Source organism: Epinephelus fuscoguttatus, linkage group LG2 (genome assembly GCF_011397635.1).
Source record: "Epinephelus fuscoguttatus linkage group LG2, E.fuscoguttatus.final_Chr_v1".
NCBI classification, from domain to species: Eukaryota; Metazoa; Chordata; class Actinopteri; order Perciformes; family Serranidae; genus Epinephelus; species Epinephelus fuscoguttatus.
In genome coordinates this window covers 3,201,105-3,225,524 of record NC_064753.1, presented here as the reverse complement: position 1 = coordinate 3,225,524, position 24,420 = coordinate 3,201,105, and the positions used below count along the sequence as shown (strand labels likewise).

The 24,420-nt window shown below is 42.2% G+C and overlaps 1 protein-coding gene across 1 annotated transcript in view; it reads left to right on the top strand.

Annotated features, from left to right (window-relative positions):
• Positions 1-24,420, top strand: part of efl1 (elongation factor like GTPase 1) — a 310,425-nt gene that overhangs the window by 109,701 nt on the left and 176,304 nt on the right. The window lies entirely within an intron of this gene.

Below are 24,420 nucleotides of genomic sequence, written 5' to 3'. Positions count from 1 at the left end.
GATACTGTTGCTGCCATTCTTTCCACCTTCATATATCCTGACTCAGTGCAGCACAGCTGCAGTGGGTGTTCACCGCAGATTGTGACAGAGTAAAAGCGCCAGAGGTAGAAGTTTCTCTTTATTTTCTTTTTAACTGCGATGGTAAGTACTCATGAAATACGACACAGTAAGTTTGTTTACAGGGAATTCTGCATTCCACAAAGAAGCTTGATGACTAAGCAGAAAGTTGTACTAGTGGTAGGCAGTGTGCAAACAATTTTTGCCGTAATATGCGTGTCCTCGAAAATACACGCCATCTTTCTCTGTGTCTGGGCTATGTCATGTGGGAGTCGTCATTCTTGTCCTGTTAGTGGACTGCACGCAGGAGGGGAGTTTCCAGCAAAGCACCAGTGTGTAAGCCCCACCTGGCTTGGCCTTGGTTAGACCACTATAGTTATCTGACAGCTGGAGCAAGTAATTGGAGAGGGAGAGAACTACACGTACACAACTTTCACACACAAATATTCACACAAAGCAGCATTTGATGTGGGAATCATCATTTTCTAGTTAATCACATGATAACACACTATGCAGACCGCATGACAAAGAGCTATGTTTGTCTTGGTTTGTGAAAACAGTGTGTCATGGAAGTGAGACCCCGTTAACTCCAGCTGTTGGAAACAACAGCCTTGAAAACTGATGGTCCCCCATCATGCATCTGTCACAGAGTAACCTCAATTGTTCCCTGGAGATGGTTTTCAGCTCTAGGTGAGTGCCAGGTTTCACTGAACCTCAGCAAATGGTTGGCTGGTTAGAATGAGTTGTGATAGTTTTTTTTATTTGTCATTTCATCCACCAAGGATGAGGATGTTTTTTATTTTATTTGAAGCTGTATGTGCATATTCATACACATAACTGCTCAAAACTCCTTTCTGCTCCAAAATGTTTATAAAACATTTAATTTTTTTCACTGTGAAACATAACCAGTCCACCTCTACAACCTGAAATCTTGGGCTTCTGAAAGTAATTAAAACCAGGAGGACAAGTTTCATTCAGAGCAACACAGTCACCTGGACTCAACCAAGTCTCCGTAAGCATAAGGAATTTCTCCAGGTGTCTCAGGTAAAACAGTTTCTTCCTTAATTTCCTCATCACTGAGTCAGTATGCAGCCCCCGGTTAGGCTTTCAGTGATGTGGACACCAAGGTATTTGAAGCTATCCACCCTTTCTACTGAGGACCCGTTTATATTAAGGGAAGGCAAATCTTTAAACAGTTTGATGTAATATTTCCCCATAAAAGACAGATATGTATTAGGGCCGATACACTCCAAGCTGTGGGAACTATCTGGCTACCTTAACAAAAGTCCTTTGTTTAATTTTCTTTTGTGTCTTCTTAGTATCATACACCCAGCCAGCATTGGGATTCATCTGTGATTGCAGCTGAGGGAGTACACAGCCGGCGTGATGGTGTTTGATTGTGAGCTTAGTAAGGCCAGCAGTTTATTACAGTGGTTAAAGACATGGGCAACATCAAATTCTCATCATCAGGGCCTAATGTGAACCAGCTGTCTGAGAGACTGAACCATAGCATGAATCATCCAAGTCAGTCCTCTGGGAGGGAAAAAAATGGAAAAAGGAGTCTGAGTAGAATGAATGATGCTGATTCAACACTGAGCGACTTTATGAAAACATTTGTTTTGCATTAGGCCTCCCTGTGTGCCAGCGCTGACTAGTGACCCAGATCTTTAGCAGAACACACCGACTAAATGATTTTACTGATGTCAACCACACAACGGTGTGATGGTAGAGGCCAGCTGGGTTCATCTCAGTGCGGCACACAACAGATCATGAATTATGAGACAGAGACAGTAGAATGTCTCTGTTTTGCTCTTTCATCTTTTGTCTGGGAATTTTGCCAAATTAAGTACAAAGTTTTTTTGGAGCTTCTTTAGCCTGCTTGTATGAAACTTTTTTTTTCTTCAAGTCTGAAGGTGGGCTTGTGAAAGAAATCACTGGGCCATTGGTTTCTAGCATCACTGGAAAGGTGAATAAATGTATGACAGTACAGTGATGAAAATGATAATCATCTGACCTGATATCCAACGGTAAAACAACTCCAAAATGTTGAATTATTACTTTAAGATCAGTATAAATTTCATCTTTGTTCATAAAAAGCAAAGCTACTGTAGAATCAAGATGCCTTTAGCCTGGCTTTTGGCTAGTGCTGGGTAGTGTAACCGTATGACAGTATTTTTTAAGATTCTGGAGATTTTCAATACATCAGTGTTTTTACTTCTCTGTACAGGCTTATTCTATTGTAAGGAGTTCATAGAATATAAGAACGTTTTAATGTCATCATACTACCTGGATCACAATTCTCTAATGTGGGGTTCAGACTACATAATATGTTTGTCTATACTGACGGTCACCATGTCAGATTAGGGAATTGTGGAGTCATAAAATCTTGCCCTGACTTGGCCGACAGACAGGGTCTGAAGGGTTCAGAAATTAGCACCTGCCAAGCACCAAATGCAATGCGAGTGATTTTGACAAGTAAATCTTAAAAGTCTATCTGACACACTGGCAGGTGTATGTTTGTACCAAAATAGTCATGTAATAAAAAAACTATGCTGAGAGTCTCTGCCGCATTTTGGTATCATTTAGGTGCATACTGCTCTGCTGCTCCTGAGCTGCTCCTGCACTGTTTGTCAGGCACAGACACACATGCGCAAATCTAAATGGTGAAACTGACTGTCTCGAGCACTTCTAGTTTTGTGACACTGTTTACCATTCGGGACATCAGCTGAGGCAGCGAAAACATCCCCTGCAGCACAAAAAACATTTTTCCCATAGACCACCTGTTACGTTCTGACCTGTCTAGGGGGTTCAGGAGTAACAGTAATAAAAGAAACAATACATACCCGGGGAGGGAAAAATGAAGTGCTAGTAGGGTAAACGTAAGCCAAATATTTTATTAATGAACCCAGAATGTAAACACGAACACAAAACAATCCTCCAAAAACTGAGGATGACAAGGACTAACCATAAACTGAAAATCAAAAGTGAAATTCACTCAAAAGGAGGGACAATAATGCACAATAAGTAAAAACCAGATCTTAGAAACTAAAACATCGGGTACACTAAAACACTGTGAGGTGGTGAGACACGGTTCCTGGAGCACTGTAGAGATCCACATACAGCCGGCGGCCTCGGTCCACTCTCCTTAATACCCCACTGATTGCTGATTGGCACCAGCTGCGAGGCACCATCCAAGGAACACACACCTGTAACACACACCTGTAACAAACACACACACACAAAACCCAAACTCTACGGCATGTAACACCACCATTGGAAAAAAGATGTCTTCAACACTGTTGACATGACACCTCCAACTGCAAACACCATCACTTATGATTGTTTCTGTTAGGAATGTTTGATCCATGGAGGTCTCACATTTGTGAAACTTTCATGGAGCTGAGAAAAGCGATTTTAAAAATCTGTACGTCATCACAATGTTAAGTCTATGAGTGGAGCAGGAACTGCAGCAGGAGAGACACTGCATATTCACTGAGCCGTATACCACAGAAGTAAACCTTGAGACTGGAAATGTTTTTTGGCGTAGCCAGGCAAGTATCTCCATTGAAATGAACAGGCGCCATCCTAAAACTCAGTGTGTTGGCATTATTATAAATCTATGCTCTGGATACATGACATGAAAAAGACACCCTAAAATCCTACATCCATGCTCCAAATAGAGGACGTGATTTGATAGCGCTGATTGCAAAATTACAGAAGAGAGAGAAAATAGCAGGGGCGAAGAGAAGAGACAGGCTAGAAAAACAACAATGTCCAAAGTTTGGGATCATTTCAAAATAAAACAAAATGAAAACTCTGTACATTGAGTCTATTGAAAAAGCAAACCAGCTTACCATAACAACATGACATCAGTACTTCAGCATCTCACCGAAAGTGTCCACTCCATGAAGCAGAAGATAACATAAATGTTGGCATTCGTGTCAGCATCCCTCCAGGCTGCCAGCACCTGGGGCTCCACGCCGTATATGGGATCTGCCCATTGGTCCGACAGCCCATTGTTCCGAAGTCCAGTTGTTCCGAAATCATCATGATGCCCTGTGGTTAAGGTCTGGTTAGGTTTAGGCACAAAAAGATCATGGTTAGGAAAAGATCATGGTGTGGGTTAAAATGAAAAAGAAAGTGGCAAACACATAAGCCGTGAGCCTGCTTCGCCTCAAGCCTTTCCCAGCTGACCCAGAGCTGGTCGCGGCACACCATCAAGGCAGAAATACGCCCGCTGGGAGCCGTTCAGCACCACAGAGCTCCCCACACAACCCGGACTCCAGAGTTAATAACGGGAGGTTATGGTGTTTCATTCTCTCCTCTCTATGACACTTGTATCTCGACCAGTAGCCTACTTTTGTTGCATTGCTGATCCTCTATGGTACACAAATACAGTATAGCCTAGTATAATCACATATTGGAACAACGGGACGTCGGGCTAATGAGAGGTCGGAACAATGAGAGGTTGGAACAATGAGAGGTCAGAACAATGCTACGGCACCGTCGTATGTATGACGTAAGTTATCCAGTAACTCCGCTGGTGGATGAGCGGGGAGCTCAAAGTAGCTTGGAGGGAAGCTAAACACTGTTCATGTGGACAAACTGGCCACACTGCGGTGACACAAAGCTGCTTGAAAACTGTTTTAACATTTTAAGAACATAGATTAATATGGCAGCTGGTTTGACTTTCACAAACTGACTGACAGTTAAGCAGCCTTATACATAATTGAATACTAATTGGTTTAACTGACTAATATTTCTGGTGCTGACTAGAGACAAAACAACAAAAGCAAGTATTTTCCACTACTGTTTTATCTGTATCTACCACAAGACAAAGAATGTCCTTTTTTATGTTACAATAAACATATGAGCAAAATTATCCCTAAACCTAAATAATTGATGTCAACTCAGTTCAGTTTTTGCCTTTGATTTTAGTTGTTGTAAAACTGGTCCAAGTGGCATTCAAAAAGTCTTAAATCTAACTTGCCTTAAGCTTTACTGTAAGAACCCTTTGAGAGATAGATGTGTTCCCATATCACTAGGTCTGAGTGTTGTGTATAATATACTCTTAGATTGTGTAATGTATGTGATGTATATTCTACTTTATATTGTCAGCGCTGCAAAGAATATGCATGTGTTTGATATTGCACATACAATGTACCTTTGTGTTTTTAAACAGAACATATACAGTACAGGCCAAAAGTTTGGACACACCTTCTCATTCAATGCGTTTTCTTTATTTTCATGACTATTTACATTGTAGATTCTCACTGAAGGCATCAAAACTATGAATGAACACATGTGGAGTTATGTACTTAACAAAAAAAGGTGAAATAACTGAAAACATGTTTTATATTCTAGTTTCTTCAAAATAGCCACCCTTTGCTCTGATTACTGCTTTGCACACTCTTGGCATTCTCTCCATGAGCTTCAAGAGGTAGTCACCTGAAATGGTTTCCACTTCACAGGTGTGCCTTATCAGGGTTAATTAGTGGAATTTCTTGCTTTATCAATGGGGTAGGGACCATCAGTTGTGTTGTGCAGAAGTCAGGTTAATACACAGCCGACAGCCCTATTGGACAACTGTTAAAATTCATATTATGGCAAGAACCAATCAGCTAACTAAAGAAAAACGAGTGGCCATCATTACTTTAAGAAATGAAGGTCAGTCAGTCCGGAAAATTGCAAAAACTTTAAATGTGTCCCCAAGTGGAGTCGCAAAAACCATCAAGCGCTACAACGAAACTGGCACACATGAGGACCGACCCAGGAAAGCAAGACCAAGAGTCACCTCTGCTTCTGAGGATAAGTTCATCCGAGTCACCAGCCTCAGAAATGGCAAGTTAACAGCAGCTCAGATCAGAGACCAGATGAATGCCACACAGAGTTCTAGCAGCAGACCCATCTCTAGAACAACTGTTAAGAGGAGACTGCGAATCAGGCCTTCATGGTCAAATAGCTGCTAGGAAACCACTGCTAAGGAGAGGCAACAAGCAGAAGAGATTTGTTTGGGCCAAGAAACACAAGGAATGGACATTAGACCAGTGGAAATCTGTGCTTTGGTCTGATGAGTCCAAATTTGAGATCTTTGGTTCCAACCGCCGTGTCTTTGTGAGACGCAGAAAAGGTGAACGGATGGATTCCACATGCCTGGTTCCCACTGTGAAGCATGGAGGAGGAGGTGTGATGGTGTGGGGGTGTTTTGCTGGTGACATTGTTGGGGATTTATTCAAAATTGAAGGCACACTGAACCAGCATGGCTACCACAGCATCCTGCAGCGACATGCCATCCCATCCGGTTTGCGTTTAGTTGGACGATCATTTATTTTTCAACAGGACAATGACCCCAAACACACCTCCAGGCTGTGTAAGGGCTATTTGACCAAGAAGGAGAGTGATGGAGTGCTGCGGCAGATGACCTGGCCTCCACAGTCACCGGACCTGAACCCAATCGAGATGGTTTGGGGTGAGCTGGACCGCAGAGTGAAGGCAAAGGGGCCAACAAGTGCTAAACACCTCTGGGAACTCCTTCAAGACTGTTGGAAAACCATTTCAGGTGACTACCTCTTGAAGCTCGTCGAGAGAATGCCAAGAGTATGCAAAGCAGTAATCAGAGCAAAGGGTGGCTATTTTGAAGAAACTAGAATATAAAACATGTTTTCAGTTATTTCACCTTTTTTGTTAAGTACATAACTCCACATGTGTTCATTCATAGTTTTGATGCCTTCAGTGAGAATCTACAAAGAATAGTCATGAAAATAAAGAAAACGCATTGAATGAGAAGGTGTGTCCAAACTTTTGGCCTGTACTGTATGACCACATGAATTTTCCCTTGTGGGATAATAAAGTTGTCTGTTGGAAGCATGACAAACACATCTTTCTTCTCAAGAAAAGCTAGAAGTGCAGCTGACTGTTCATCTTTTAGTGAAAATAAACCTTCCAGTTTGTTCAATACTGTTGCATAAGTTATCTTAGTTATTTGTGAAAATGCCTTTGAGACCCACATAGATGCATTTTTCCCTTTTTTTTTTAAGGGGGGACAGGGGATCTTTAGGGGGTGATAACAGGCCAACAGTATATGCTGCATAGAAGTGGTATACCTCGTCTGAAAGTTGCAAACCTGAAGATTAAATTGAGATGCAAATACACAATAAACATTATGTTTTAGTTTGGCACCTGTTAAATTTTTTAAGGTGTAGAGTGTTTATTGGCTTAGAACATAATGATCAAAGTGTATGATGGCCATTCTAATGCTCATTTATTTCTCAGAAGTTGTTACAGCAGTTCTTGGTGTGATACCCTTTGTTCCACAGATTTGGTGCTAAATGTAAGCATTTTTCTTTTTTTTTTTTTTTTTTTTTTTACCACTGGAGAAAAAATAAAAATGGTCAAAAAACCCTCCAGAATACCACATCAAAACACCAAGACCTTGAGGAACACCAGAGAAAAATCCATGCTGTGATTTGGTATCAAATTTTAGACATTGGGATATTTCTGTAAGAACTGCATTTTTTGGTGACTGAATGGTGAGACTGCTAAGAAACCCTGTTGTTGTTAACATACTTATGAAAGCCAAACATCCTCTAAATGCTGGAGGTCTCTAATTTGTGGCTGTGAAAGGTCACAAGGCTCTCATTATCCTAGAGGTCACAATAGGTAATTTTATAAAGGGATGCCCGTTTCATTGAAATGGTCTCACTACAATAAAATGGCTAGTTTGGGGCTAACATCATCACACATGAATAAAACTGGGCTTACTGAATCCACAAGAGTCTCAGCTTTCCAGTCAGACATAATTTATGCACATTTCAACACTGTTTGTGGACCCCAGTATGCAAAAATATTCAAATACAATAGGCAAAAACAAGACATTTATACTGCATGCAAAAAACTGCATGATTTTTGCCCCAAACTGTATGGGACTGGCATAAGGGGCTTCACACATGATGTGTCTTTAACCGCCTAGAAAATAAGGAGTTGGGCACTGGGCACCGCTCTTGTGCCTACTCTTTACCAACTTTCAAACATGTGGATGTAGGTTGCATCTGAGGTTCCTAAGCGACCATAACCAGCACTGTATCATAGCCTACTTACCAGAAATCCTGAGTGCAGAGCTGCTCTTTTTCCAGGCATTGTTTCTAAGTGTGTATTAGGCCAAAATATTGTCTGACAGATGTAAAGTTCTGGGTAGCCCTGCTTTTATTTACCACAACTGATATTTGTGGAAGAAGGGAAAGATATCTGCCAACTGTGATTTGTTGTTCCTTGTCACATGACATGCGGAGTGTGCTGCTGTATCTCAAAAGTTATACTCTGTTTATCTCAGGGTGCAGCCGTCACACCCTGAAGAATAGTCGGTCGAGAATGCAAGCACGCTGCAACACCATCTCTCTGGTATTTGACCGTGCCTGCAGTGTGTCGACATTGAAAAATAATGAATTTGAGGGTGCAAAAAATGCGGCATGTATATGGCCCCTCAAGTGGGCATGTCTGTAAAGGGGAGATTTGAGGGTACCCATAGAGCCTATTTTAATTTAGATATCTCCAGGTAAGAGGTCAAGGGACCTCTGTGAAAATGGCCATGCCCTTTTTCTCTTGCCAAAATTAAGCCTAACTTTTGAGCGTTATTTAGTCTGCTTCCAGCATGACATTGTTGGTTCCACTGGATTCCTTTGGTCTTCGTGGGGTCCATCTGCTCTCTCAAATGGACTCAACTGAGTAAAAAGAGTGTTTTCTGCTGCTCCTGACTCATATGTCTCTTTACCAGTCGTCCTTGACACAGTTTCCAGTCTCAGTTGAGCCCTGACCCCCCCCCCCCGTCTTTCTAGCTTTTCCTCCCACTGGTGCTCTCATCCTGGCTGCTCTGGATTTTTCTTCACCTCCTTCTCTGTTTTTGAAGCTTACATTTTCTAGTCTGAGCAAAGCTGTAGCTAGGAAGAAAGAGATGGATTTAAAAAGAAATGGAGTAGGGATTCCCCTTCATTAAAAACCTTTACAGTCACTCCACATCACCAGAACACTACACAAAATTAGCAACAGGTTACCTATTCCCATGTGATCCCCACAGTCAGGCTAGTTGCAGACATGGGGGTTGTCGGTGTTGTAACACCCACACTTTGGCCAAAAGCATATTATATCCCCCCGACTTTTTGGCGAGACGAGACTAAACGAAAGTTGAGTGGTGAAATAATCTGAGAGAACACAAGTGAAAACGAGTAGGATCGCACCACACATCCAGAAAGACTAAGCACATAGGTTAAACTAGGTTGACTGACAGACCATCGAGCCAATCAGAGCAAATCCCCGATTCACATCGGTGAGGAGGGGAATCCAGAAAGACTAAGCACATAGGACAAACTAGGTTGACTGACAGATTTTCAAGCCAATCAGAGCAAATCCCCAGTTTGTATCTGTGAGGAGGGGAATTTCAAAAACAAACAGGCTGCACATCTCTCCCGCTGGCTGCTTACGGCTCATCTTAGGAAGCAAGCATTCACCATCCGGATGGATTAGGCTGCCGTGACTCCAGGTAGTACATGTAAATACCCATATCACACAACAGTAGTGAAATAAAATTTGCTGTCACAGTGATCCATCTATCAAATAAGTAACCTGTCCACCTTAGCCCAGCCTGCAAATTCCATATGCAGCCAGTAGCTTATGACCAGTTCACATTGTCATGTCAATTCACTAATAATAGCCTAATATCCATGAGTCACAGCACAGCCAGTACTTTCTGAAAAACACCCAAAGAGACCAAGTGTTTTTAGCAGCTAATTAGGATGCTGGCTCAGCTCATGTAGGCATATGCCTTACCTGAAACACAATCTAATATGAGTCTCATGGCTCCATAACAGATGCAGACTTGTCATTGTCAAGCTACTAACACTGTCTTCTTGTGTTGTGCAGTGTCAGTATGCTGAAAAGGAAAAGGCAGGGGACAATTGACTCATTTTTCATGAGAAATCCTGAAAGTGAATTTGATAGCTCTAAGTTTAAAAAAAAATCTGGATTATGGATTTTTATTTCAATTTCATGTTGACATAACTTCAAGTACCTACTTCTTATACTAATTCCATAAGTTTCCATTACTTTTCAGTAGGCTATGGTGTTTACTAATGGTGTAGGGCATGCTATGCATTTCTAAATGTTCTGTTGGGGGGACATCGATGGAGGTTAATTTTGAGCTTGAAAAGTAAATCATTTTGCGTCCTGTTTGTTTAGGATAGACAGGTGGAGGCAGTTTCAGAGTTAGGCCTACCGCATGAAGATTCACAGGTAAGCAATGAATTAGGATGCATTATAGGCTACCAGTACAGAAGGAAGGGTGTGTGTGTGTGTGTGTGTGTGTGTGTGTGTGTGTGTGTGTGTGTGTGTGTGTGTGAGTAAGAGAGTGAGTGAGTTGGGATGTTTACATGTGTGTGCGGGTGGATGCCACTAGGAGGGCTGCTTTTTCATAAGGGTTTAAGATGATGATTCTGATCCAGCTTAATGATGAAGATGGTGGTGCTGAAGATGATGATGATGATGATGATGATGATGATTACAGTTACCTTGGTAGCAAAGTGTGCCAAAGGTGTGTGATGCACAGGGATCAGTGGGGCAGCCACTCTGCTAAGGCAAAGCCAGAGGGATGTGGCCAGGAGAGAGCATGACAGAGAGGAGGAGGAAGGAGAGGGCAGAGGAGGAGAAGGCACACAAGAAGATGGACAGACTGAGGGAGAGGACGAGGAAGACATGACAGAGGGAGGGACAGAGAACTCAACTTTTTGCCATCAATACAATAAACCTAATCAACCTGATCCAAAATATATCACCAAACAGTTCTTGCCAAAATATACACTGACCTTCCAAACATAGTGGTATCAGAGATATCCCTGGCTCCATGTGAGTCCTGGCCTTGATGGTGTTTTGTGGTTTTATTGTTCCAAAGCCTATCACTCATCAACGTCATCTCTTGCAAAAAATGCTGAACCAGCATTTATTTCATCTGGCTTTAAAAACTGGAAAAAGGCCCTTAAGCGATTCACTCTACATGAGATATCTGACAGTCACAAGACATCCATAACAACACATGAAGATCGCTCGGTGCAAGCTCAGCTATCTAGCGCCAGTGTCAAACAGCAAGAGGAAGCAAGGGATTGTCTTTTGAAAATCATTGGTGGCATGCAGATGTTGGCCAGGTAGGGCTTACCATTTAGGAGGCATGACAATAATGAGGGAAATCTTCAGCAAGTGCTGAAATATAAATCAGAGGATGATCCCTTACTTACTAATTGGTTGACAGGAGATAGAAAGGATTTGTATACTTCAGCTCCGATTCAGATTGAAATTCTGAATTTGTTCAGTTGCACAATCATTTAGGAAATAGCTGAAAATATAAAATCACTTCACAGTGATGATGGATGGGATGATGTGTCTGGTAAAGAGCAAGAGGCAGTGTGTCTAAGATATGTTGATAAGGACTTAGTCCCCCATGAAGAATTCATTGGCCTATATGAGGTTTCTGTGACAACAGGGGAAAACCTAGCAAAAGTGGTGATGGATGTCTTGCAGCACCTCAACCTGCCTATCACTGGGTTGCATGGCCAAGCATATGATGGGGCTGCAAATATGGCTGGCAAATACGACGGAGCCCAGGCCATAATTAGGCAATCGCAACCTTTCACTCCCTACCTGCATTGTGCTGCCCACTGTGTTAACTTAATAACACAGAAAGCCTCTACTGCCTCAGCATTTATTCGAAATGCTCTGGATTGGATTAATGATTTGGGAGTTTTGTTTGTGCAGACAGGGAAACTGAAAGACATATTCAGGGGAATTGCTAGGTCTGAGGAGGCTGAGTGTCCATCTCACACCCTAAGACCTCTTTATCCAACAAGATGGACAGTCTGCACTGGTGCCATCCGTGCTGTGCTGAACCAGTATGAGCATATACTGCAAGCTTTGGCTGAGATGGCAGAGAGTGATTCAGATGCAGCTAGTAAGGCACGTGGCTTAAATGACAGATTTGAAGAGGGAAATATTGTTCGGGGCCTTGTGTGTGCTCTTCAGATAACAGGGGAGTTAGAGGTTTTGAATATGTCCCTTCAGAGCAGAACACAGACCCTAGATGGTATGCTTTCAGCTGTTTCCCCAGTCAAAGAAAGCATTTGCAAAAAGTCACTTTACTCAAAAGCCACAAGGATGTGTGAGACTCTGCATCTCACTCCTATTGCCTCTCCCCGTGCCTGTGTCCCACCACAGGGCTTCACAGGCAGTGCTCCTGCACATATACATGCATCCTCTCTTGACTACTACAGGGCCGAATTTTACAAAGCTTTGGATGTTGTTGACATGCAGTTTAAAGAACGGTTTTAGCAAGGAGTAAAGATATTCTAGATAAGATAAGTTCTCTTAACTGGACAGCTACACAATGTTGTGCAACAGCAGGGATGGGCAGTATTTCTATTACTTGTATTTAAAATACATATTTCAATTACATTTGAGTATTTTGTAATTTGTATTTGATAAGGCTGATAAAAAGCAAATTAAAAGTAAATTGTAACAAAATCCTTTTGAGGGGAGTACTTTTGTATTTAAAATACTCAAAATACTTTCTCCACGAATCAAAAATCAAAAATAATAGGCTACACAAGCTCATAATATTGGATATAACAATATTTTTTACTTATTTTTTAAAAAATATTTTTATCTATATGTTTTTTTAAACTTGGGCCATTCAATGTGCCCTTCAATGACCTAGTGGTCTGTTTTACTGGACTATGCATAACATAGGAAATTGTATGTTGCTGTGGTTGATGCTTGGGATGAGTATGCTACAAATGAATTGCCTCATGTGGGTTCAATAAAGTTGTCTGTTGTTGTCAGTGGTTGGGTCTCAAGAACCAAAATAGCCTAACCCTAACCCTACTAAGATAAGATAAGATGAGGCATACAAAAAAAAGAACTGGCGTCTCACATTAAAACACAGATTACAGTCACACTTGGCTATGTATATGTGTATATATATGTATATATATAGATAGATATATATATATAATCAAGTTTCTGTCTTTTAATGGCTTTTCTTAATTAGTTCTGTGACTGTTCTGCCTCTTTGTTGGGTTCGCCAGAGCTTTGTGTATATCCTATAGCCCAAACCTACTGCACTGGCTGTACTTGTGCGTGATTATTAGCAACATTGCAGGTGCACTCACTTTGAGTTTTACCTTCAAATTTAGTATGGATACAGAGATTTATAAACGAACTGTCTGATCACCTGACTGTGCTTCTTGAGTCATCTGATTTTATTGCAGTGATGCCAAGAGGATTTAGCTATTACTCTGAATGCAGTGTTATAAATACAATAATAATCACTAAATTATGATCAACCAGAACTACCTGAAAGTAGATTTTATCAATATTTTTGTAATAGCAGTGTATCAAATGTTAATGCTATTGGCATGCATAACACTATTTAAGCTGTGTGCAGTGGTGCTGTTGGTGTGAGTGATGCTGTTGAACGGACCACACAGTGTGCAATCCGTGTGTTTGTAAAGTTGAATAAAAAAAATGGTCCTCATGTTGTTCATACATCAAGTTTGCACATGGCCTTACACGGTCCAGGTTGTAGTTGTGGTATTTGAGTAGTAATGGTAGTTTTGGTAATGGGAGTGTTGGTAAGTGTTTCTGATTTTACTAGTATTGTCTGACAGAGTTGTGGTCCATTAACCATGTGCTGATCAATAGAGGAATACTTCAGAAGCAGGCTAGGTGGGTCAGCTCTGAGCAGTGTAAAGTTAGAAAGTCAGTGGCCTAAATACACACCCAACAGAGTGTGAGAGAGAGAGAGAGTGTGTGTATGGGAGAGAAAGAGCAGAAGTAAGGGTATCTTCCTCTGGCAGTTGTCTGCAGACAGATGGCTGCATAGCATGGCAGCACAGCCCCCCAAGGTTTTCACCGCCAACCTCTATTTTGTCCTTACCTTCATTGTTTTACCACTGTACAGCAGTGACCTGGTCTCAGACACTGATTCAGCGCCTGGCTGACCTCATCCCACAGCATCAGACATCTCAGAGCAATCAGCCATTATTATCATCTTCATGGCTCCCTTACTGTGTGCTCTCTATTGTTCAGTATTGCTGGCTGCCCCCCTCATTCTTTGTCTGAGCCATGCGGTACAGACATGCTGGCAGGCAGCATTAATAGAGCCAATAGATGGCGTGAGTGAGGAGTGAAAGAGGATGGCAGTTTCACTTATCTTGTTCTAACACTCCAGACAAAGAGAGCAGAGGAACAAAGGCTGAGAATGACTGTAATAGACACACATTGAGTTACACTGAGCAGGGACCATATGGAGCTTTTTTCCTATCTTTATTCAAGAGAGTGGTATGTCAGTTTGAGAGCATTATTTATTGATTTCACGTTAAGATTTTGTAATATTGTCTCTCAGAACCCTGCCCTCACACTCAAATAGCCTCTGCTTGCACTTAGATCTTCTCTGTTTCTGCTCAAACTGTGTGCTTGCACTCAGATACCATGTTGCTCGCACTCAGACACAGTGTTGCTTGCACAGATTTCCTGTTCCAGCTTCAGCTCTTCTCCTCGCACTCAAGCTGCTTCTGTGCGCTCGTGGAATTTCTGCTCTCAGATTTCTGTCCTGCTCTTGGATTTTTTGTGTAACAACCCTGTCAGAATCCCCCAACCAATGGAATGCCAGGTTCATTGTTGACCAATGAAATGATCCCTGCCCCCTTGCGGGCGCGCCCGCTTTAGTTTTAGAGCGTCCTGCCAGGCGGGTACTCTTTAACCGGGTTCATCCGGGCTTTATTAAATGTTCTTCCCTTGCTTTCTTTACGACTTTTGGAATGACGCCGATTGTCACGAATTCGCAACATACCGCTTCCATTCAAACTGCAGCCAAGACAGCATATGTATTCCCCTAATGCCAGTTTGTGCATATTCAATACGTACCTAGGAACCTTTTGCAAGCACTGGTTTCTTGTAGGACTGGTCGGAGTGAGAACCACACCCGGTTCATGGAAGCTAATGCTTTGGCTAACAACTGCTGAGTGTAGATGCTGCAAATTTGGAGAAATTGTCCAATATTAGGTAAGTTGTGCTAAGATAAAAATATGTACCAGCTTAATGTTTGCTTCTACAGCTGACATATTGGAAAAAACTTCACGTGACGAATATTTTTATCTTATTTGAAGATTTCTGTTTGTCGCGAATTCGCTACATTTGTCCATGACTGCTACATTCGGTCATAATGGCAGCATATGAATAATGCTGTATTTAGATTATTTCAGCACTCACATGCATTTTCTTTGGGACATGCCATTCTAGGAAATTTCTATAATCATTCTAAAAATAGCATGCTGGGATATAAATGCAATTTCTGTAATTTTTCATAACACACAACAAAATGAATGCATCAGTGTTCTATGGGAAGTGATATAGCCCTGTGCTGGAGCCCAAGGCCCGAGGGGCCCGACGGCCCGAGGGCCGGGCTTCGGGCCCATTACCACATCATTACCTCGGACACGGGCCAGGCTCGGGCTTTTTTTTAACCTGCCAATTAGAGAGGTGTGTGTTTGTGTTTAACCAATTTAAACGGCAACACTTGAACGCAGCAGCCGCTGTGCCTCTCCATCTCTGCTGCACCTCACTCATCATATTTTACTGATCCCATTCGCGCGTCCAGCCCACAGGTCCCGCCACAAACATGGACAACATGAAGAAAAAGATTGAAGATGGTGAACTTAAGACGGTGAGCAACACCAAGGGAAAAGCTCAGTCTTGGACAAAGTTTAAACTTGTTACAACCCTTCAAGATGAGCCAGCCGGGTTTGTTCAGTGCAGTTACTTCAAAAAAACAAAGTAATCAATTAAACAACCCCAAAAATGCTTCAAACACTTTTCTAAATAATCTTAATATTGAAAGGAAACAAAATATACCCACTTATGCCATTAAAAGTGCTTAGATAAGGTCATATCTATATCTGCACATATGTGCAGTTATAGACCTCCGACCTTATCTGGGTATATTTTGTTTCCTTTCAATATTAAGATTATTTAGAAAAGTGTTTGAAGCATTTTTGGGGTTGTTTAATTGATTATTTTGTTTTTTGAAGTGACTGTGCGCGATGCAACTGCAACAGTGCGCAGCAGCCACAGCAACAGTTGACAATTCTCATTAAATAGGAGAATACAGTCATTAAGTTAAATAAATTCATATTTAACTTTATCCTTTCAATCAAAATATAATGAATATAGCTTAATACCACGCTGGAAACCCCAATTAAACTATTTTGATGTCTGCAACATTAACAGCCTACCCGTTGTTATGGGAGGTTTTAAAAAAAAAAAACAAAGTCGGGCTTTTTTTCGGGTTCATGCATAAGAATTCTGAAAACCTGTTGGGCCGGGCCGGGCTGGGGCTCCACCCCCTCGGGCCAGGGCCGGGCCCGGGCCCCAATAATAGGCCCGTGCAGGGCACTAGGAAGCGACCAGGTAGACTTCAAACCAAAAATCACCCAGGCACACGTGACACACACACTCGGTGGTGAAGTAAACCAAATCCCTAGGGAGCACAGCACACACAAAGGGGGGAGATACCGCCACCCAGATCATCAGCACCCCCCTTCAGCAACTGAAAAGGATAAAACAAATTAGTGGGGAAGAAAACAAGGCAAATTAATACAACAACCAAATATACTAATTGAACAGAATATACTAAATAATGTGCAGGTTTCAAATTGAACTATACAAATTATTCAAAATAATAAGTGCCCAAATGAAACAAAATAAGACAAAAACAATAAACTTATACAATTAATCCACACTAACGAATTATAACTCTTCCACTCATTCACACATTTAAAAAGGGGAATTAAACTCAGTTAAATGTTGTGTATGCAGTCAATAGTCATCCTCTTTGGATGAGGAAGCAAGGCATCAAGGCTTAGCAGCCAGCCAGGCAAGCAGACAGCCAAGCGAAGCGGTGCTTAGCAGCCAGTCAGGCAAGGAGACAGCAAGCAGGAGACAACAAGTAATCAAAAGCCGTTGCTGTACACCGTTAGACAAGCAGGAAAACAAAAGCTTCAGAAGCTTCAGAAGACAAAGCAGCAGGAGACAAAACAGCAGCGGTCCCAGTAAACTGGTAGTGACGTCAGCAGCGTTGAATACTATCAGCTGATTCAATTTCACCTGATGAAAATAACATTAGCATTACTATACTAATTGACTGGACAATGATGCGGTTGCAACTACATTAAGAGAGAGAGGACACCTACCACAACAAGCCAGGAGTGGGAAGCGCGCGCACACAAACTGGGGACACACAAACCAGGGATACACCAGTCGCTCTGCAGCACAAAATAAATGCCTTAAGCATATCATCAATGAGACCAACAACCAGTGAGATACAGCAGAAGCAGACATACCTGTTGCAGACAGACACCTACAAACGCGGAAGTGACGCAGATGGGAGTGCAAAGGTAGAGGCAGAGGGAGAGCCGCTGCTTATATACTCAGTTTCAACTTAATGATTGGCCACCAGTGGCACTCCCTTATGTGAGGCAGCACAGCACAGAGAAATAAAATAATTATTTCTATGCTGCGACACAAGCAACATTGTATCAGACTGCGAGCAAACAGTTTGAGCAGAAACAGAGTAGATCTAAGCGCAAGCAGAGGCTATTTGAGTGCGAGCGCAAGGTTTTGACAGCCTGGCTTTGCCAGACCCAGTTCACAAAACGCGAATGGGTCTGGATACGGAGTGTACATTTCCTCTATTCCCGAGGGGCGGTATCAACGGCTGTCGCTCAAAGTGCCCCTTCATGCAATTGGAAAGAAGGAAAACCAATCAGAGTTAACGAAACGTGTGACGTAGGCTAGCACAACGCCACTGTAAACAGACCAGCAAGCTGCAGCGGAGATGAGCTGTGATGATGTCTGTGAAAGAGTTTTGCCGTCTTTGCGGATTTCCTCCTCACTGTGGACTCTGAGTTGCATGGCTGTGATTCCCAGCTTGGTCACTTCCCTGACCTGCTCCTCCATGAGAGCAACTAGCGGAGAAACAACAATAGCCACTGATTTTTCACTGAGTCTCATCTTTTTCTCGATCAATGGAGCCAGTTGGTAAATTAAACTTTTACCAAACCCCGTAGGAAGGATGGCAAACACATCCTTTTTTTCAATAAAAGCTTTCAGTGCAGCCGTTCTGCTTTTAAAGAAAATGTACATTCCAGTTCGTTCAACACATTTACCATCGCAGTTTCAAAATCAGTAGCCATGTTGGTTGTTTACGAAATGCATTCACTCTGCTCCTTCAAATCAAATTTATTTATATGGCACTTTTCATACAACAGCAACACAAAGTGCCTCACAGAGGTAAAAAACAATAAAGATCCAAAACAGAAAACAAAAAGAAAATAGAAAACCCAACCCTCCCACCCCACATAGAGATACGTAAATATACATATACGTGCGCACACACACACACACACACACACACACACACACACACACAAAAGCTATCACTAAAGAGACATGGCCTAGCATCGAGACCCGAGGCAAGGCAAAAGGAAAAAGCCACCTCTGGGGGCCGTCCACACCGAGAGGGCCCATGGTCCACGGCCACAGGGAGTGCCGCCATAGAGACACCCTGACCTGGGCAGACATGAGGCCCCACACCGAGGTGCAGTGCCCTACAGCCACCCTGGTCAGAGCGGTCTCCCGACGGCACCCCCATCGGGAGACCAGGAACAACTCTCAGTGTGGTAGGCCCCCATGAGGAAACACTGGAGCTAAAAGCTGAGGGACTAAAACAGTAAGATAGGATAAAAGGTATAAAAAGAACCAAATAAACAAAAAGCTATTTAGCTCATAAAATTGAGTTAGTAGCTAGGTAAGAATGATCTAAAACAGAGACATAAAATGCATCAAAACTAAAACCTATAGGCTAACTAAAATAACAAAAGATAAAGGTTAAATGAGATAAGAATGTAAAAAGAGGAAGGGTAAGAATATAAAAAATAAATAAAAAATAGATAATAGATGGATAAAGCAATTATAAGAGGAATTTAAAATAGATAAATAAAGATATCAGTTAAAAGCCTGATTAAAAAGATGAGTCTTGTCCCTCCTAGTCTGTTGACGTGCCCGTCCCAAAGTAATAAACAGTTGTGATTGGCCCGGTAAGCTTTAACCGATGCCAGACTGATCTGCAGAGCGAAATAGAATATGAGCTTGCGAGATTAGGATGATTTCACCAGGCTAGGGTTTTGAGGGACAATATTACAAAATGTGAACATGAAAACAATAAATAATGCTCTCAAACTGACATACTACTCTCTTGAATAAAGATAGGTAAAAAGGTCCATAGGACCAGTGTGTTACAGATGAATTTGGAGCACAGCTCTGAATTGATGGTGGAATCTCACATAATATTAGTACTGTGGTAGATTATTTATGGAACTACCTTCACTAAACATTTAACAATGAGCAGAGAGGCCCGCAGAATAAACACTTAAGGAGGGAAAAAAGTCATTTCTGGAACTAAGTCAATGGACTGTTCAATCGAATTATCAATAGTAGTATCAAATTGTTGATAACACTGCCATATTTATAGATTCTTGTTCATCTGGAGATATCTAAAATATAAGTATGACCCTTTTCAGACAGGGAATTTTGATCTTGACATTACTGGCTTTATCTAATAAAGTAATGTCTTTGTGGAAGGGCTGTAACCAAAGATACTGGATTACTACAAGATGGCCCACCTACAATATACTCCCACTGTATGAAATGGTATACATTTCCGGTCTCCTAAGTAGGCGTTGTCCCCTGTACCCCAATCAAAGACGATGGAGAACCGACAATCAAAGATGAGTATCCCCAACCTCGCTTCTGTCAACATGTGTGTACCCTTACTGGCCGCAAGCTAAATAAATAAACGGTCCGTGAAAAAAATATTTTTTCCAGCGGATGTCTTAGTTACAACATGATTGAGCTAACTGGAGTAGTTTCATGTCGTATCCGACAACTGGAGGCTTTTAACGGATGACGTCCCAATGTTAGCTTTGCTGCTGCTGTTAGCTGTCCCTGTCAGCTGCAGCCACTGATGCTTTCTAGACATCGTGACTTCCAGAAACTGAATAAATACCACACATAGCAACACAAAACTGCTTTGCTAGCTCAATCATGTTGTAACTAAGATATGCACTGGAAAAAATATTTTTTTAATCCAGGATCTATGGTGAAACTGCACTGATTTCAGCACCAGAGAGAAGATATCTGTTGCCAGATCTCGCGAGAGTGTGTTGTTGAGACAAAGGCAGGTCTTGAACAAAGTAAATTTTCTCCTTGTTTGTCCGTCTGAAATTTGCCATTTTGGTGTCGGAATGTTCTGAAGATATGTGGCTTGTGATAAATGGGTCCAATATTTGCTTCCGTGACTATGGGGTGAAAGAATCGGCCATAATCTGTAATCACGTTCATTTCTCCTACTGAAGTCAATGGACTCAGGACCTGCTGTTAGTCTCGTAAAGGAGTGTGGTGGTCGCGAACCCCACGTGACACTGATACAGGAAACTGACTCGCAGTGGACCGTCGTGGTTTATCCACCGTCTTTGCTATAACGTACATAGAAGTCATGGTTCAGCGCGAGTTTGGTAGGGACCACACAAATGTGGATAAGGATCTGTTTCTTTTTATTTATTGTGAACAGACAGTGGTGAAAGTGTTGAACGGACAGAATACTGCTGCATGGGGCTGAGGTAGCACTTTGCCCCCTGGAAACTTTAGTAAACTATTTTCATTATAAAAACAAGGAACATTTCAGACACTTGTGTATTACACTGAACAAACATTTTCCCTGAAGGTAACAGGTCACAACAGGCTATAAAATGAAAAGCATAGAGTCTGACCCATGAGGGTCACTACAGATGTCAAGAGCATGAACCTGAATAACTGACTGACAGAATTTCACCAAATTTGGTGCACATGCTCTAGAGGCAAGTATCATCCAAGATCTAAAGTGTCATTTTGATTGGGAGCTTGTGGGCGTGGCCTGTTTTGTATTTTATATCTATATTATGCCATCGTTGAGTTTACTGTGAGTTTAAATGAGCTAGAGATGTGAAAGATGGCACCATAACTGGAAATAATGTCCTAATGCTTTATATCAAATTTGATTCCAGTCAGCCTGATGGTGGAACTACAGGCCACGCCCCTCACAAAGTGAGTCTGATTGACTGGGAATTTGAAACACATCTACAAATCTTTGTGCTCTATAAAAAAGCCCTTTGACAATTAAAGCCACAATGATGGCTTCTTTTCTATTTGCATATTGTGGAAAAACAATAATGTGAATAGACTTCTTTGGATTTTGAATCTATCAACACCAAATTTGGTCAACAAATTTGTGGGACTGAATCACACAATCACTCTATAAAATAGCAAGATCAGGCAAAAGCATGGCCGCCATCATCAAAATGTCTTACCTTAGGGCAGGGCTTAAATGTAAATGAGCCATGGCTGAAATTATGGTGGAATAACCCAAATTAAACTCAGTGAAGACATCCTATACCAAGCTGTGAAGTTACCCACCAGGTTTTGTTCACATCGGATAAAGGGGGAGCAAAAGGTGGTTGAAATGCTCTTTAGTAATGATGAAACCATTATGTGGTTGGTCTTACTCCTTTTTTGGACAAAACTTAGTCAGCTGAAGTAACTTTGATGAGCTTTGTGAGGCTTGAATCCTGCTCTGTTGCTTACACCTTTGATTTGCCAATTGAGCTGCTTCCTTCTGTTGGCCCAGAAATGGCTTGAATGCAGGATTTTGGCTTGGGGCTGTATATTTTCTTATTATTCTCTGTTAAAATTATTTATAAAAACAGACAAAGTAGAAATTACTTGTAGCATACATCATTGTGTGATGTACTTGGACACATCATCAGTCATGTTACCTGGGGTCATTTGGTGTTCCGTGTTTTTCAACAATCAGACACCCTCTCCAGGTGACCCAAGCTGGGTGATCAAGCCATGACTTGTGTCCAGGTAGCACTAACCCACCCATGGCCCTTTCCTTCTGATCCACAGCCATCTTGAAGCAGCTTCTGCTGCATCTGTGTCCAACTTGATGGCCCATCACCTACTTGCCCCTGTGATGCCCAGCCTGTTGGAGGCCTTGCAGAGGGACTGGTGTTTGAGCCCCTTCTGAATCCAACCTCGTATGTGAGGTGCAAGCCCACTGAAGATTGTTGATTCAGCAGCCTTCCACTATCTTGGCATACTTTGGCCTTTTCCATTTGGTAGCCTCTTCAATAAGGTCCTCCCAGGGAACAGTCAGTTCCAAGATAATGACCTGCTTTGAGGCTTCTGAGATCAGAACCATGTCTGGCCTTAGTGTTGTTGTGACAACAGTTTCTGAGAACTTCCATAGCTTCCCCAAGTCAACGTTAAGCTCACAGTCTTGTATTGTTGCTAGCAGGCCAGAGGAGGTGGGCATGGCAGCTGATGTCTACTTTTCCCCCCACTCTGACAGCAGCGATGGTCTTCTTCACTGGGCGATAGAGCTTTCAGTGGCTTATCCCACTGCAGATTGTGCCCTCAGTGGCCTTCAGGACTTGGTCATAGTGCCAGCAGCAGCACCGCTCACCAAGATCTTTTAAACAGCAGTTGAAGTTGTGCTCCAAGGTCCCTCTCAACTGGCACAGAGGGCAAAATGTTGTAGACAGCCTGGGTTAAGAATTTTATTTGTTAGGGCTCAGTTTTCTGAAGCCTGGCTCAGGAGACTTGGTGCTCCACAGCTTGTTCCCATCTTGTCCAGGCTCCCTAATGCTGCATTCCAACCATCCTGCTCACTCACTCTTTCTGGATTAATGCTTGCACCTCATCCTAGATTAGCGACCTCTTGTCCTTCTCCTGCACCTTGTCGCAGTAAGGTATTGTGCTGCTATCCAGGCCAGCCCTTCCACAAGACAATGTGCCCACCAGCACCTTGTGCCTTAGCCACTGCTCTCCACTTCTATCTTATCCTGACCTCTGTGGCAAGAGACTTTTGGGTCATGGGACTTTTGGTATTGTCAGTGAAGATTCTCAGTCATGCAGGTCATGGTAATCGTACATGCTATATCGTAGGCAGCTGGACTTGCTTGCATTTCTTGAAGACGTTTTGCCTCTCATCCACAAAGCTTCTTCAGTTCTAAAGGACTGGTACATAGTTGCAGGCTTTAAACCCTGTGTGGGTGTGAACCCCTGCAGAAAAGAAACGCAAGCAAGTCTAGTTGCCTACGATATAGCACTTACGACTCTTGGTATTGCAGCGACTGCTTAGCACAGGTCATCATGAATTCAGGCTGCTGATGGGGAGCTTCAGCTTCTTTTCTGCCCTTACAGGGCAATGCTGCTTAGGCTCCGAGATAGTTACAGCCAGTCGTGTAGGAACCTGCTGTCCCTCATCTCAAAGCCCTCGACAGTGCAGATTGTGAACTTGTTGATGCTCTTCAGCACCATGGATCTGGAATTCCCTTGCTGGAAGGTCATGCAAGCCCAGGTGATCAGCTCCTCAAGGCCTTTCAGGATCTTGTTCCAAGATGCTGTTGTCACAGCCAGCTCATCCATAAAGACCCTAATGGGCACCAAACTTGGTAAGGGGCCCTCTGCACTGAACCTCAGCAGACTTAACCTTCATGTTCATGGCAAGCATGTAAAGCATCACTTAAAGTGTGCATCCAATAATGGTTGCCTTTTCAAATTTGTGCCACTGTTGTGTTGTAGACCCAGCAGAGACTTTCAGATTGAAGCCGTTGAAGTAGTCAAAAAGGAGGTCACTAAACTAACCTGGAGTATGGTGTAGGTTCAGTACCTCTTTGACCAGCTTGTTGGGTATGGAACTATAGGTGTTTGCAAGGTCAACCCACAGCACCACCACGTTCCCCTTGTCTCCCAGGCTTCCCTTACATCCGGTTTGAAAGATCACACTAGAAATAGGAGTTAACACCACGCTTACACAGCCACTATGATATATAGCTAGTAACTACACATTGAATTTGATTTTAGTAATTTAGTATCTGTTGGGAAGAGGAGGAGCTAAATATGATCATTGGCAATTATTCATAATTATTAATATTAATTATGGATTATTAAAATATTTGATTAATTAATTAATAATTAATTAATTATTGCATAAGCATAATAATCAAATTAGCTTACAGCGGGGCACCACCAGGAAAACCCGGACCAATGATCAGACGTAAATTCAGTCTCAAGAGTGTTCACTTAGGAAGCTAATTCTATGGAGATATCAGCAACTATAAGATGAACAGGAAGGAGTGGAGCTCAGGCACTGACTTTGTCAACCAGCTTCAT